The 14874-nt window shown below is 40.8% G+C and overlaps 1 protein-coding gene across 3 annotated transcripts in view; it reads left to right on the forward strand.

Moving 5' to 3' along the window:
- Nucleotides 1-12869: 12869 nt before the first annotated feature.
- Nucleotides 12870-14874, forward strand: part of VSNL1 (visinin like 1) — an 83422-nt gene continuing 81417 nt past the window's right edge. Inside the window, exon 1 of one of the 3 annotated variants that reach the window (XM_021525370.3) lies at nt 12870-13002. The gene's annotated coding sequence lies outside the window, so the exon portion shown is untranslated. Of the gene's footprint in view, nt 13003-13486; nt 13611-13727; nt 13861-14874 lie in introns of those variants that run through there. The other 2 variants (XM_021525372.3, XM_021525371.3) reach the window with 2 other exon arrangements.

Here is a 14874-nt window from a genome sequence, read left to right on the forward strand (position 1 = left end):
CTTTAAAAAACCTAAGTGAATTGAATTGGAAAATGTAGTAAAAGTAAGTGATAATCAGTGTAAAAGAAGTTTCCTATGGAAAAAAAAATATATACTTTAACTGAATATATAACCTTTAACTGAAGAAGTGAGATCATTAGTAGGGATCCAAGATATGGGTCCATAAAATCTTTGATAGTATAAAACAGGGAACAAGAAAAGGAGTATTCATAGAGCTGAAGAGAGGCCCAGCATCCTGACAGCAACAAAAAAACTCAGGCTCATGTAGACAGGGTAAGATTGGGTTCAGCACATATATCTTCTAGGAGGTCTCAATCTGCAACCATTTCTAGTTTAGTTACTGTCTACATAATCAGGATTTCAATGGATTTCTTTTCTATATTCAAGAGAGAGATATAGAGAGTTGTGGTTATTCAGGCTGGAGGAAAGAAGGGTCTGGGCTGACCATATTGTGGCATTGCAGTACCTGAAGGGAGCCTAGAAGAGAGCTGGAGAGGACTTTCCACAAGGGCATGTGGTGATAGGAGAAGGGGCAATGGCTTTAAGCTGGAAGAGAGTAGGTTTGAGTTAGATATTAGGAAGAAAATTTTTACTATGAGGATGGTGAGGTACAGGAATAGGTTGCCCATATAAATTGTGGATGCCCCATTCCTGAAAGTGTTGAAGGTCCAGGATGGATGGAGCTTTGAGCAACCTGGTCTAGTGGAAGGTGTCCCTGCCTTTGGCAGGTTGGGTGGATTTAGATGATCTTTACTCCCTTCCAATCCAAACCATTCTAGGACTCTATGATTTCTTTCCAATTTCCCTTTAATTCCACATAAACCTTTAGCACCCACAACATTTAGGATCAAAGAATGATTTTTCCAGGTTAACCTCAACAATTTTATGAACAGTTCCTTTTCTGTTCATGTGGAACCAGTGCTCTGCTTTACCACCTTGCTGTCTTGCATTGGAAATACACAGTGAACACTCAGTCCCTACAAAACCCTGACATGCTATTCATGTTTCTTAGACCTCTATCACATCATGATGAGGAATCTCTTTATAGATTGAAGTAGAGCCTTATTTGGTTGATCCCACTACAAGAAAAATTACACACCTTTGATAATCCATGGTGCCCTTCTCTGAGCCCTTTAAAATTCTACCATATTGTCTGTAAGATGAGGGATCAGAAGTATAGATAATGATAAAATTGGAGGTGCTTCACGTATTTAAGCATCTGCATATTAACATTATTTCATTTTGAGGTTTATTCTTTTCCCAATAATTTTCAACTTTTAACTTGATTTCTTGACTGTTGATCACAGACATTTTAGCTGAACCATCCATCATAACTTGAAGAGTTGGTTCCTCTGAAGTAAGGGTCATTTCAGAGCCCATCATTTTAAATGTGAAGCTAAATTTTTTTCCTCTCTGCTGCATTTCACATTACTTTAAACAAAATTTCAACTCACAATTTCTTGCCCCACCTCACAAGGTTTTCTTCAGTTTTTCACTTGTGGGTCTCCTTTTTGCTATTCTAAACTGGTCAATATCATCAGCAAACTTGGTCAGCTTTTTATGCATTCCCCTTTCCAGATCATTTCTGGATGAATCAAATAAGGTATTCCTTGCAGGAAAAGAACTGGGATATATCACAAAAATTACTGCTTCAGAAGCTTAGTACAAACAAAATATACTTTTCATATATAATTAAATTGTGGAACCCATGGTAGCATGCAATTATGAGGATCAAAGATATGAAAGATTTAGAAAACAATTAAAATAAATTCAGGAAAGAGACCTTCATAATATATTAAGAACAATGACTTGACTGCAACTGAGATTAAAAAAAATTGCAAAATCATCAGAAGCTACAAGGTACTAAGTGAAGTATTACTGTATATTTGGATCATTTCTGTCACACTTCCTCTAAACACTGGCTACTGGTCAGTGTTGGAGGCAATATACTGTGCCATGTGTAACCAGAGCAAAAACAAACAACTGATCCACTACGGCCATTTTTACTTTTTCTTTTAATTGGATACATATTTCAGATTGTTATCTATGTTTAAAAATTGTACTGTATTTTTACATTTTCAGAAGATACTATATGATGAAATGTGCTAATGAAAGCTAATCAAGCCTAAATATTTATGAAATAATAAATGACATGACTTAAAAACTCAATGCCCATTATGCAGGTTGAATATCCATCCCTTTTTAAATCTGTTAAATAATTTTGAATGAGTTCTTCCTTTTTTTTTTTTTAATCATTCCTGTTTGAAATTTCCTGAAAAATGTACCTCTTTAGTGACAAAAAGAAGATATGTTGATCTTTCAGCAGACAGAACAGCATAATAGTACATTTTGTTCCCATGATAGACAGGTTTGACTTTGAGAACAATTGACTGGAATTTGAAGAGCACACTACTCCCCAGCAAATGTTTCAGAGAGAGATTTCACTACATATTAACATCCCATAAATTCTTAAAAATTAAAATCTCTTATTTGAACTTCAGAAACTGTTTCCTGTAATGGGATTACAATTGAATAAATCTATTTTTTACCAAAGTCTCTATTCCAAATTATTCACATGTGCAATCCATGGCTAAACACATGTTCCTCTGTTCCTATATATTAGCAATGATAAATATTTTCTGAATTCTTTAATTCAGTGCTTACACTGTAAGGGAACAGGCATATTTTAAACAATAGATGCATTATTTTTCTTTTTTATTCTCCCTCACCTTCCTGATCTAACACAGAGTATTAGTTGTGAGCTGAGCATAAAGTGTGAACATAAAACACATTCAATAATATACACCTTTTCATTAATTTAATAGGAAACCACTGGAAGGATATTGTGGCTTACTGTGAATAAAAAATCTTCTATATATAAAAATATGACTAAAAGATGAATGATGCAAATGAGACTGGCAAAGCTGAAACTCCCTTAACTTCCTTAAACAGGAACATTGTTGACAGTATTTGAGGAAAACATAAGTTATAATGATGAAATATTCTAAATGGCTTATAATTAAAATCTAAATATTTTTCCCTGTGAAAACACAATTCAAAATAATCTGTCAATAATAAGACTTTGACCTCTTGTGTAGTATTAGTAAGGTGAAACCAAATGAGTTTAAAATGTTTTGTCCAGATCAGTTCCAAGCATAGTGGATGTCTCTTAGAATCTTTTAAAGTTATCTTCATATTAATAAGATAGTCTAATTATAACAACAATTTCTAATTATAACAACAACAATTTTAGATCAAAATGGATATTTTAATTTCTTATTGTGAAAGACTAAAAAGTCTAAAAAAAAGTAATAACATGATACATTAAGGGATGGGAATGATGATAAAAATTGCTATGTGTCCATATAAGCAATCCTTCACCCATCAAAAACAAATACAAAATAAATCAAAAGAAATAAAATCTATATTCATTTTTAGGACATAAATAGTGTAAAATACTGGTTATACAACGTTTAAAAATTACATGATTTTGTGGTTTTAATTCTTTAAAGCAATCTTTTCAACAGCCAGACAATAGGTTATTATACATATATTAAAAAAAATCACAGCCTTTGTCTCATTATCTTGAAAAAATAGCAGCTCTTTGTTCATGTACTTTCATGTAGTAGATGATACTCTCTGATATATACCATGAAATCACAGTGTAGCTACAGTGTTAATTTAAACACATCTTTTATTTACAAAAATCTTCTCCACAGGCACAGAAAACCCCTGGAAGACAGGAAAAGTTGCTGAAGTAGACAAACACAGAGGTCAAACACTCATCATCACCACTCAGTTCCGCTCATCTCTCGAGTGGGCTGGATGGGAGGGCAGTTTGCAGTGGGAGCAGGTTTTCCTGTGATCCCAGGCATTCCTGGCACTGCTGTAAACTGCTGAGCGTTGTGCCTGTGCTCAGCAAGCCCCAGCAATCCGGCAGAGCACACAGCTAGGCTGCCTGCTCCTCTCCACTCTTTCACAGCAGGCACTGACTTGATACAGCTGAAGGTCAACACTAGAAATGAGACATCCTAGCAACTGGTAAATGGTTTCCACACTGACTGCCTGCTAAAACAACTCATAGACTACTTTGATTTAATAAGCAGTTCACTTTAAAATTCAGCAATTATTCTTTCTAATCTATTTTAGTCTATTCAGGTGCTGCTAGTTTGAAAGAGACACAGAATTTCATTAATACTCATGGTATGAATAGGGATCAGTTAATTATTTAAAACAGAATCACCCTTTCAAAGGTTTTACACATTTAGGTCTTAGGAAAAATATTGGTGAAAGAAACACAGAAAGAACTTAATGTCCATTTTTCAAGAATATGAATCAGAAATTTGTGTTGAATCAAAACCTTAGGGGTAAACTTCCTTAAGAACATGGAACCTTTTATTGGGGTTCATGCAGAACTACTGCAAAATAAGATAGATTTTGGCTCCTGCTTGGCTCACTCTTAAACATGGTCAACTACCAACAAGAGAAAGTCTGTAGGCATTTATTCGAAAGCATCTTGTAAAATGATCATCTGGTCTCACATAAAATATTGACTAATTATATGTATGCTGGCTTTATACCTGTATGAAATCATCATAGATATTTTTGTATATAACAGTTATGTAAACTCATTCAAATTTTTGTGAGGCATTCTTATGTGTAAACAGACATATACATTAAAAATTACACTCCATTAAGTCTTGACAAAACTCCTATGTTCAACCCCTGTTTCAGCTGTGGATAGAAATAGACTCAACAGGAGGAAAGAAATCTGATTAAATAGCTATGAAACAGCTCCTGTAAACATCTGATATTTTGTTAAACATCAACAAATTGGTAAAAGATCAATCCATAGAAAAGATAATTCCTATAGGAAGGCATGTTTCAAATAACTCAGCTGCCTAATGAACAACTAAGAGGGAGGTAAGCAATCAATTAAAAATTTCTAAACAAATCTTGTAAAGAAGATAATAAATCATTTAACACATGAAATTTGGCAGTAAATGATACAGCTTTAACTCTGTGTGTATGTGTGTGTGCGTGTGTGTGTGTGTGTGTATGTACTTGCATATACACACACAAAACATATATATACACTAATCACATTTAAACAGCCTGGCATATTTTGTGATTTGGAGATTCTCTGAACTCATGTGGACCATGAGATAAATTTCTCAAGAGAAGCAACAGAATCTCAGTTACACTACTGCTCATATTAAATTAATTGGGACAAAACACTTGAACTTTCAGTAGTTTGAGATGGCATCAGAGTTAAGGAAGATGAATGCATCTCTTTTGTAAAGACAAATAATCTAGAACACCATATGACATTAAAACCTAACCACTGCTTTCATATAACACTGCCTCTGAAAGGAATCATTCTGGTAAGAATGATCTAGATTAAAATTAAATTCATCCAACTCAATATTGCTTTCAATTCTTTGCTGTTCCTGCTGTGATAGTGTTGTGCTACAATGCACTGCCCAGTTAGCAGCAGCCTGCAGTCGTATAATAAAGAACTAGGGGCAATCTTATTTTCACAGTGAGTTGATTTTAAACTAATGCAGCTAACTCCATGATTTTTGGTTCACGTCCCAAATTGCAGACACTGATGGCTTCATTATTGAACTAAACAGCACCTGAGAATGACTTGAAATATGCTGACCAGAACGTTACACATCACATAAAAAATAATTATGGGGACAAAAATCATGATCATATGAAAATGGTCTGAAAATTGGAGGAAAATTATTAATACAGTACAGCGCTGTAAAACATGAAATAAACTACCAAATTAAAAAAAAAAAAAAAAAAAAGTAAATAGCTAGGTTGAAAATTAAAAAAAAAATATGCACACAGAAAACTTTTATTATTTCTATATTATTCCTAAATTGGGTAAGCTGGCAAGTATGTGAATATTTTTCAATAGTCTCCAAAGACATAGATATCTCAGGCAGCCACAGACCAATAAATATAACTAGAGAAGTTTAGAATGCTTATTTGTGACAACAGTTTTGCAAAGTATCTGCTGCATTTGTTTTAAGTGTTCTGGCTTGCTACATATTTATTTGTTTATGACACCCACACCTGACTGTTCTCTCTTAAGTTTTGCTGACTTTTCCATCAATGTTGAAAAATTCACAAGAGCAAGTGAAAATATTAAAATTGTCCTTTTCTTGCATCTCAAGATACAGACATAAGATAATAAACTATATCTTAAATTTAAAATATAATAAATGCACAGTCACCCTTTCTCACTTTTTGATAGGACCATCCTCTGGGAGGAAGCAGCTGTTCTGGAAGAGGGAATGGAAAGTGGTTGCTCAGTGCAGCAGAGAGCACAGGATGTTCCAGGGATGAAGGAATAAACAGCTGATGCAGGATGGCCAGACAGGGACTTGAGGCAAAAGTCACAATGAATGGAAATTTATCAAACAGAGGTACCCACAGGGCTTCAAAATGGAGAGGAAGGTATTCAGGGAGGCCCAGGGAAGAAGAAACACTTCAAAACAGAGTCTGATGTTTGGCTAAACCACCTAGGATGGTTCTCACAGATAAATTATTTTCAAGTGGATAGTGTTTTAGGAGGTAGGTTCTGAGAATACCAACACTCCTCATCTTCCCACAGCAAACAAATAAATCAGTCCCCAGGAGCTCCTTGAGGCCTGACTGGGGAAAGGCTCATGAATTTTGTAGCAAGTACACATGGTGACAGGATATGCTACAGAACACTTGTTTTGAAGCTTATTTTTTTTTAATCAGATAAAAAAGAATCAATATAGTTAGTTCAGTATTAATATATTATTTTTATATTATGTATTTTAATAAATATTTATAAATTAGCATTTTCGGCATGACTTCAAATTAATATGCTGATATTGCGCAGCTGTTTTTCAGTGTGGCAGTACATTTTTCACCACTGAATGTGAAAAATGGGTTCTAGATTAATCGTAAGGGTAAATATCTTTTTCCACGTATCTAAAACTTAGTTAAATGTAAAACTCATTGCAACAGGAAGTTACAGAAATCACAGACATAAATTCCTTAATAATGACAAACTCATTACTAAGTAGTTTATAGTTACCTCTTAAGGTGTCTGATCTAAAAGTGTGTTCCTAAACTTGAAACTACTACAAAGAGAGGGGTTCTTGTAAAAGAAACCTTGTTTAACTGCTTTGCTTTTGATATGACTTTCTCAAGCTATCTCTCTGATATCAGGCACAAGACCAGATGCTGTGTGATGTATTTTGGGGAGAGAAGCAGTAGCAGGATTTTGACAAATAGGGATGTTGGCAATTAGAAACGTGTGGGCAGATGACTGCACTTACGTTAGGGGTTAGCAGATGAAGGAAAAGATGACTTAGCATTAGAAAATGAGAGATTTCATTGCAAATGGAATTATGAAATAAGTTTTCAATGTTTTGTTTAATATATCTTTTCTTTGATGTTTCTTTTCTGTTGCTTCTGATTTTATGTCCAGTGGCCCACTTTCTGAGATGCATCTCTGCTCTTAGCAGTACATCCTGCTCTAGTGATTATGGTCCAAGAGTGCTGATTCACTGCTGTTCTCTCAAACCAAATCATATTAAAAAGTATTACCTCTCAAATAAAGACTATTATATGAAGTCATCATGTTTCATAGTGCAGTTTAATTACACAAAGGTAACTACCTATATGTATCCACCAAGTTGTGAGTACATTTTGTCCAAAAGCAAGTAAACAGTCTTCTTATTCTCTATCTACCCCTCCCACCATTTTTAGTAGAATATACACTCATGTCACAGCATTGAAGTGTGTTATTAATCATACAAATCTGTATGACAAAAATTTATAATAAAAATAATGACAAAAATGAAAAGCTGAGTAAGATAATCTGGTGTCAAAAAAGGTTGTTTGCTTTGATGTGTGCTGGTTAAAGTAAGAATTCCATTAGTAATAAATCTTTTAAACTAGCTGCAATTTGTGGCCTTTTCCTCTATTTTTAATCTCATTATTTGCTATTACATCTACAGTTGAGTTCCAATTTTTCCATGTCATCATTATAATATTTTAGCTAAGAACAATCATAGATCAAATAAGCAAAGTCCTGTTGGAACATCTCAAGGCCATGTGACCAGCCTGACTTCACAGGAATTATTCTGTGTATGTAAAAGTTCTGCCTTGAGCTAAATGGCAGAGGAAAGCTATGTTTAGGACATTTGTAGAAAATGAAATGTGTCTCAGTTTTGTCATTCCTATCCTTCTAAACACCCATTATTTACTTGAAGCTTACACTTCTCAGGTCCAGAATGTCAACCTTTTCTTTCTGCTTGAGCAAATGCCTCACTTAAGAAGAACAACTGGAACAGCTTCTGTGGGAAGCAGCCTACTGGAGTGAAACCTGGGCTCACGCCATTTAGCGCTAGACATTTCATTTAGGTGCCTGAACTTAAATATTTCTTTTCTTGCCTCTTGCTAGCCAGGTTCCCAGCCTGAATCACCTTATTACAGTTTCTCTGTATTTTCATTGACATGAAAGAAAATGCAAGCAAATAGATAAGTATTTAGCCTATCAAATGTAGGCTCTAAAGTTAGGCATTGCACACACTCCCCAGTTGTGATTGTATTATACAACATCAGAGATTATATAACATAAATGGTATTTTCTTTGCATTTTATTCCATGAACCTAAGAAATTGAAGACTAATAACTGGTCTCATTAATAAAAAGACTGAATTATAATTTATTTCATTTGACACAAACAAAGGTGATCTGCACACAAGAAATCACTACATTTCATAAAGAAGAAAAATTGCATTTATTAGTAAAGTAAGTTCATTTTGTTTTATCTATATTCTTAGGGGCATTATAAATGTATTTTAAAATGAGAGATAAAAATGAAAGATAATACACAGATAAAAATGTCATTTTCATGTAATGATATATACAGCACATTAAAGAAGCAAGACAAATTATAGTCACTTTGAAAGTGATAAAAGCAGCCATGCTCATTGTTTGCTGCTGAGCATCAAGAATCTCACCCTTTTCCGACTGCAGTGTGTTGCAGCAGCTTCGCTTAATCACAGAGCCTTGCAGCAGCTCCCTTCTGCCAACCCTTGCAGCCGCATTGCTGCTTTCAGCTCCCCATCTAACAGACGAGTACATCTCAGCGTGCAAAAACTGCATCAAGGGAACACAGAAAGAAGAAAGAAAATCATCCCTTCAAACGGCCTGGCAGAACATAAAGCATACAGCTAGAGATGTAGATACAGACTCAAACTCCTTCTAATTATATTTTTTCTGCTGTTGATTCTCGTAAAATATATATGCAAATATATTCTTAGTAACTATTGAACATAAAAGAGAGAGGGGAAAATGCAAACCCCAAAATGGTAGTCTGCATTTAAATTGATATCTGCAAAATGGGAGATCATGCTAAATTAAAAAAAAAGTCTCATTACCAGTAAGCCACCTGCTGAGATAGTGAGTCCTCTCAGAGACTACTGTGACTTTTAATATTGAATTGTCTACTCTGGAGTGCAAAGGAGGGAGAGAAAATAAGGAGAGGAGGATCCTCGATCTCATTAGGTTTTGAGTTTCCCTCTGAAGGTGCATATCTATCTCCCTTGACAAGATCAGAGACTTAGGGCCTCACTTCGCTTCTTTCAAAGGTATAAGCAGCAAGTTCAGGAGATTGAAAGCCTAAAGAAGACCCATGTAAGGCATGGAAGACTGTAAAAGAGCAGGTACCCACATTGCTATGCTATTCCTTCATAAGCTAAGAACCCTTATATTTACACTGTTCATACTGAGGGTAAAATAAAAAATATACACTTTCAATAGAAAACTTTAGGTCAGACTGTGACTTCTTTTAAATTGCTGTAGCTCCATTATGAGCATCATGTTATTTAGGTTAAAAAAATCATCTAAAGTTGCAACAATGAGTTGGCAACAATAAGTAGCATTTGCAAGATCCAAAGAACTGTACAGCCAGAAAATAAAAAATTCTACAATTATCGATCTGGAGAAGCAAGTGTAGTGAATGTAATTCTCCACAGTCTAAAACACAATTTTGTTTGCACAAATAAAAAAATAACTGCTAAGTGGCTGAAAATGCCAATGATCTGAACTGGCAAACTTTTACAGACAACTTAGAAAAACCTTCAGGAGCTGCATGCAGTGTAGGACAGCACCATGTAAGAAGTGTCATAATAGCACACACTGGTAATGTCATTATTACCTTTCTAGTGATAACATCTTGAATAGAATAGAGGTAACTTATTAATAGAGGTAACTTGTTTTGTGTTGATCTACACTAAAATGAAGCTTTTCCATGAGAATTTTGGACTAAGCACTAATAATGCAAGTGGAAAGGTTTTATATGTATTTACACTTTTCAGTGCAGCATTGTTTTGTACTGCGTTGTTTCTGTGATGTAGTACATGTAAAAATAAGCCAGTTTTCTAGAATAATACTGTTGAGTACCTCTTTTTTTGGATGAGAATCTTGTTTTCAAATGCATTTGAAAATGCAGTCTAAGTAAACTGATTTTATATGGAATTACCTAAATTTAGACAGGGAAAGTTTTATATGAAAACACACTACATAGTATCTTCTGCTTAATCTACACCTTTTTTGTAGCTGAATTCTGCCATTGAATTAGATTTTGAAAATACTATGACGTAAAAAAAGTAATATTTAAATGTGGTTTATGCACTTTTTTTTTTAATTCAACCTATTATTTCTGCTTTTTGAGGGCAAGCAAATGTTCAGGCATTTGCAAAAGATGACCCCAACCGATGGAAAAATGGGCATCATCTCTAAGTCCCAGTCACACAACAGACAATCAAGCCTAAGGCAGCTTTCTACCAGCTGCCTGAAATACTGCTACCTTGGCAGTTGTGGAAGAACACAGCAAAACCCAGCTGAGACACCATGTAAATACCTGAGCTTAGAGTCACCCCAGAGCTCTGCACTTCCATAGCTACGCTGCTGCCACTAGAAAAGTTACGAAGATGAGACGAAGTCATGCAGTAACTGCAATATGGACAAAATCAAAATAGGTCACACAGAATAAATGTTGCACTGTGGTGGTACAAGACAAACTTATAAAGAACTGAGCAAGAGACAGAAAATACGAGGGAACGATGTGGTTAAAACTTAGAAGCAGATGTTACAGCACTCTAACATTCATTATGGTAGAGATGATTATTAATGATCTGCCAGGCCAAGAAAGCAATGAGGTAGCACAATATGAAGATGACAGAAAATAATTTAAATTAATCTGAACAAATAAAACATGAATTTCAGAGATACCCAGTCAAGTGTATAAAATCCTGTTTCTTTCTGCAAAGCCTGGAATGGAACTGAATTTTTAGCATTTTCAGGCGGTATTTTTACACATCTAGAAAATCAAAACATGAACTGAATTGAGTGGTGCACTGGGAAGTTACAAAAAAAAAAAAAAAAAGAAAAGTATAAAATCATAAAATTGCTGCCTTCCACAAAAAAAGTAATTCTGAGAGCAAAAGAGGTGCCAACCACAAAAAGATAACTTATGAATTCAATTGTCTACATTCGCAAACTGAACATACTGTCACTTCCTGTACATTTGTACACATCAGCTTGTTACAATTTAATTCTTCAAGAATTTCAACAGTAACTAAAAAACTATTTCCTCCTTCACTTACTACACAGTCTTCATGCTCTTCTCTTTCTGAAATAATGAGCAGATAGTTAAAAACAGGCTTGGTGTAATTCACTCTTTTTTATATGTAATTATTTTGCCTCCCTTTCACCTCCTTGATGTATCCATCTGCTTTCTGCACTGTTGTGCTTAGGACATGCTAAATATGCTTAATTTATGTAAACAGTCAGTGACAGAGCTTGTCATGCATGAAAGTAAACACTGATGTATGTCTCTGCCTTAAAAAGGACCTGGAGTTAGTTACACGCTGTGCAGTGTCTTGTGAAGGAGCCCTGATCCTTTACTCCTGCCGCACAAGCAGCTGCTACAGTGACGGTGACAAAAGCGAGGGCAAGGCAGCCTCAGCTGGGTTTTATATTGAAGGGCAAGACCAGTTGAATTTCACATTTCAGGGGTTGAATGATGTTTTAAAGCTAAGCTGTATAACATCAACTTCCATGGTAGTGTAAGAAGCCTGTGAAGAGCCAAGGTGTAAGGGTGCAATGGAAGATGACGCCGCCGCACCTGTGGCAGCTCCAGGCGGCTCCGTGCGCGGTCGCCGCTGCCCTCACCGCGCACGTGAAAGGAGCCCGGTGGGGATCGGCCTCTTCTCCCAGGCAACTGGCTGTGTGAGGACACAGTGCTGAGCTGTGCCAGGGGATGTTTAGGTCGGACATCAGGAAGAAAATCTTCACAGAAAGCGTTATTACATAACAGAATGGCCTGCCCAAGGAGGTCACCACCCCTGGAGGTGTTAAAACACAGGACGTGCCACTCGGTGCCACGGCCTGGTTGACAAGATGATGTTTGGTCACAGGTTGCACTCGGTGATCTCAGAAGTCTTTTCCGACCTAATTGATTCTGTGGTTCCGCGATCACCCCGCGCCGCCCGCGCTGGCGGCGCTGTCCCCGCACGCCGGGCGCGGCACGGTTGCACGCGTGGAGCGAAGGAGCCGCCGAGCAAAGCGGGCAAGGCACGGACGACGCCGGGCACAGGGAGCCTGCGCTCGGCCGCGGGTGACGCCGAGGCCGCCCGGCCGGGCCCCGCCGGGCTGTGCCCCTCAGCCGCCGCCCGCCCCGGGGCTTCCCCCGCTGCCGCCCGCCCGCCGGCGCCGCGCGCATGCTCGGAGCGCGGGGCGGCGCGCGGGGCGGCGGTCCTGCAGTGCGGGGCGGCGGCGGGCGGCGCGCGGGGCGGAGCGGGGGCGCGCACAGGAGCTGCGGCGCGAGCGGCGGCGGGCGCGCACCGAGGCGGCGCCGCGTGTCCCTCCGGCCCCAGCACCGCGCGGGACCCCGGGCCCTGCGCCCTCCTCCGCACCGCGGACAGACCCCCGCCCGCAGTAAGTGCGGGGAGGCACCGCCGGGGGAAAGGGGGGGGATCCGGGCTCCGCACCCGCGAGGTGCGGGCGGGAAACCGGCTGCCGGGCTGCCCCGCGCGGGGCTTTTCCTCCCGGGAAGGCGGCGGGGCTGAGGCGGGGGATGCGGGGCCTCGGCGCTCAGCGGTCGGATCATCCTCGCCGGGAAAGTTGGTGTGCGCGGTCGGTGTGCGGGAGTTGTTCCGCTGGCGAGATGGAGGGAAATCGTACCCGCGGCGATTTGCCGTTAACTGTGGAGAGATGGGACCGAAACCCCCACCGATCCGGATGTGAGCACCGACAGCATCCAAAGAAGAGCTGAGCTGTCGCGTAACAATTTGCGCTTGGAAACGCTTTGGTGGAAGAGGGAGTCTGGCGTTCGTGTTCGTTTGAAAAGGGATAGCGAAAAGGCTGTGATTTTTTTTTTTCCAGTAGGGAAAGGGAAAAAAAAAAAAAAAGAAGAAAGAAAGAAAAAAAAAAAAAAGACCGTACGAAACCAAGCACCAGAGCAGCCCTCACAAGGTCATCACACCACGAGGGAGGCAAAAGTGCTCCCGATCCATGCGATCGCTCTATCGCTTTTCATACTGCCTGTAAGGAATGTTTTTATCCTTAATTTATTTAACAGGCGACGTGCTTGCAGGTGGTAGCGGGGTAGGTGCGGGGCGGAGGTGCCGCGCTCCTGCTATTTACTAGGGCATCAATCGGAGTGAAGATGGAGGTGGGAGGAGATAACAAAAGCTGGTGTGCGATCCTGGGCATCTCCCACACGAAGGCGTGAGAAGGAGGAGGGAAAGGAGACGGCAGAAGAGAGAATTTCATTTCCAAAGATCAAAACAAAAGGTGGAGCAGGTTGAGGCGGATCGTGAGCAGCCGGGCGGAAAGCGAGGGAGGCGATTTCCGCGCCGACCCGAGCGGAGCGGAGTGCGGGGGCCGGGATGTGCGCGGCTGCGGAGGGAGGGAGCGCGGGCGGGGGTTGTCCGACCGGCGCAACTTTGCGCGCCAGCATCGCTTGGAAATAGGCGGCTCGCACCCGGAGGGACGTGCTGCATCTGTGGGGCGAGGGGAGGGACGCCTGCCGGTACTCCGAGGGCTTCTTCGCCCTCCTCTTCCATCCCCCGCCGGGAAGGACGGGGTCCTGGCCGCGGGGTGCGGGGGGAGCGCGGTGCTCAGCGCCGGGACACGGGGGCTCAGCGCTGTGCGGGCGCCGCCAGAAGGGACCCCAGCACTGCCGCCCTCGGCACAGCTCGGTCCCCGGGCACGGCGAGCTGCGCGGTCCGCGCCGCTCGCTGCCCTCCGCAGCGCTGCCCGTGCCGCCGGCTCCCCCGGTGCGAGGCTTTTCCCGCCTGCCCAGAGGTGTCCCCACCCCCCGGAGTCCCCCGCTCTCCCACTGCCCCCCCAAGGGAACGCCTCCCTCCTCCCACCCCAGCCAGGCGATCCCCTTCCTGCATGAAGCCACTTGCAAGGTTCCCCCCACCCCAACTTCGCATCCCGTCCCCAGTGCCAGGAGCCTTTCCTCGGCTGGGTGTTCCTCCTGGCTTGCCCCGTCCTGGGCTGGCTGCTCCGGCCTCTGGCGTGCGGAGAAACCGTCGGGGATTGGGAGGGAAAGGGGAAGGGGGGTTGATGTTACGCAATTGCAGACCCTCCGCTTCCCCGGCCCTGGAGGAGCCCGTTCGGGGGCTTTGGGGAGGTGGGACGGGGCTCTCCGCCTTCCTCGGACGAAGGGCAGCTGGAGCCGGAGCGGGCAGAGCTCCCGCTGCCGCGCAGGTACCGCGCTCCCGAATCCTGCGCGACCCGGAGCAGTGCAGCAAGGCGGGGAGGGGGTTCACCTGCACCGCCAGCCTTTTCGGCTGACAA

Source organism: Lonchura striata, chromosome 3 (genome assembly GCF_046129695.1).
Source record: "Lonchura striata isolate bLonStr1 chromosome 3, bLonStr1.mat, whole genome shotgun sequence".
NCBI classification, from domain to species: Eukaryota; Metazoa; Chordata; class Aves; order Passeriformes; family Estrildidae; genus Lonchura; species Lonchura striata.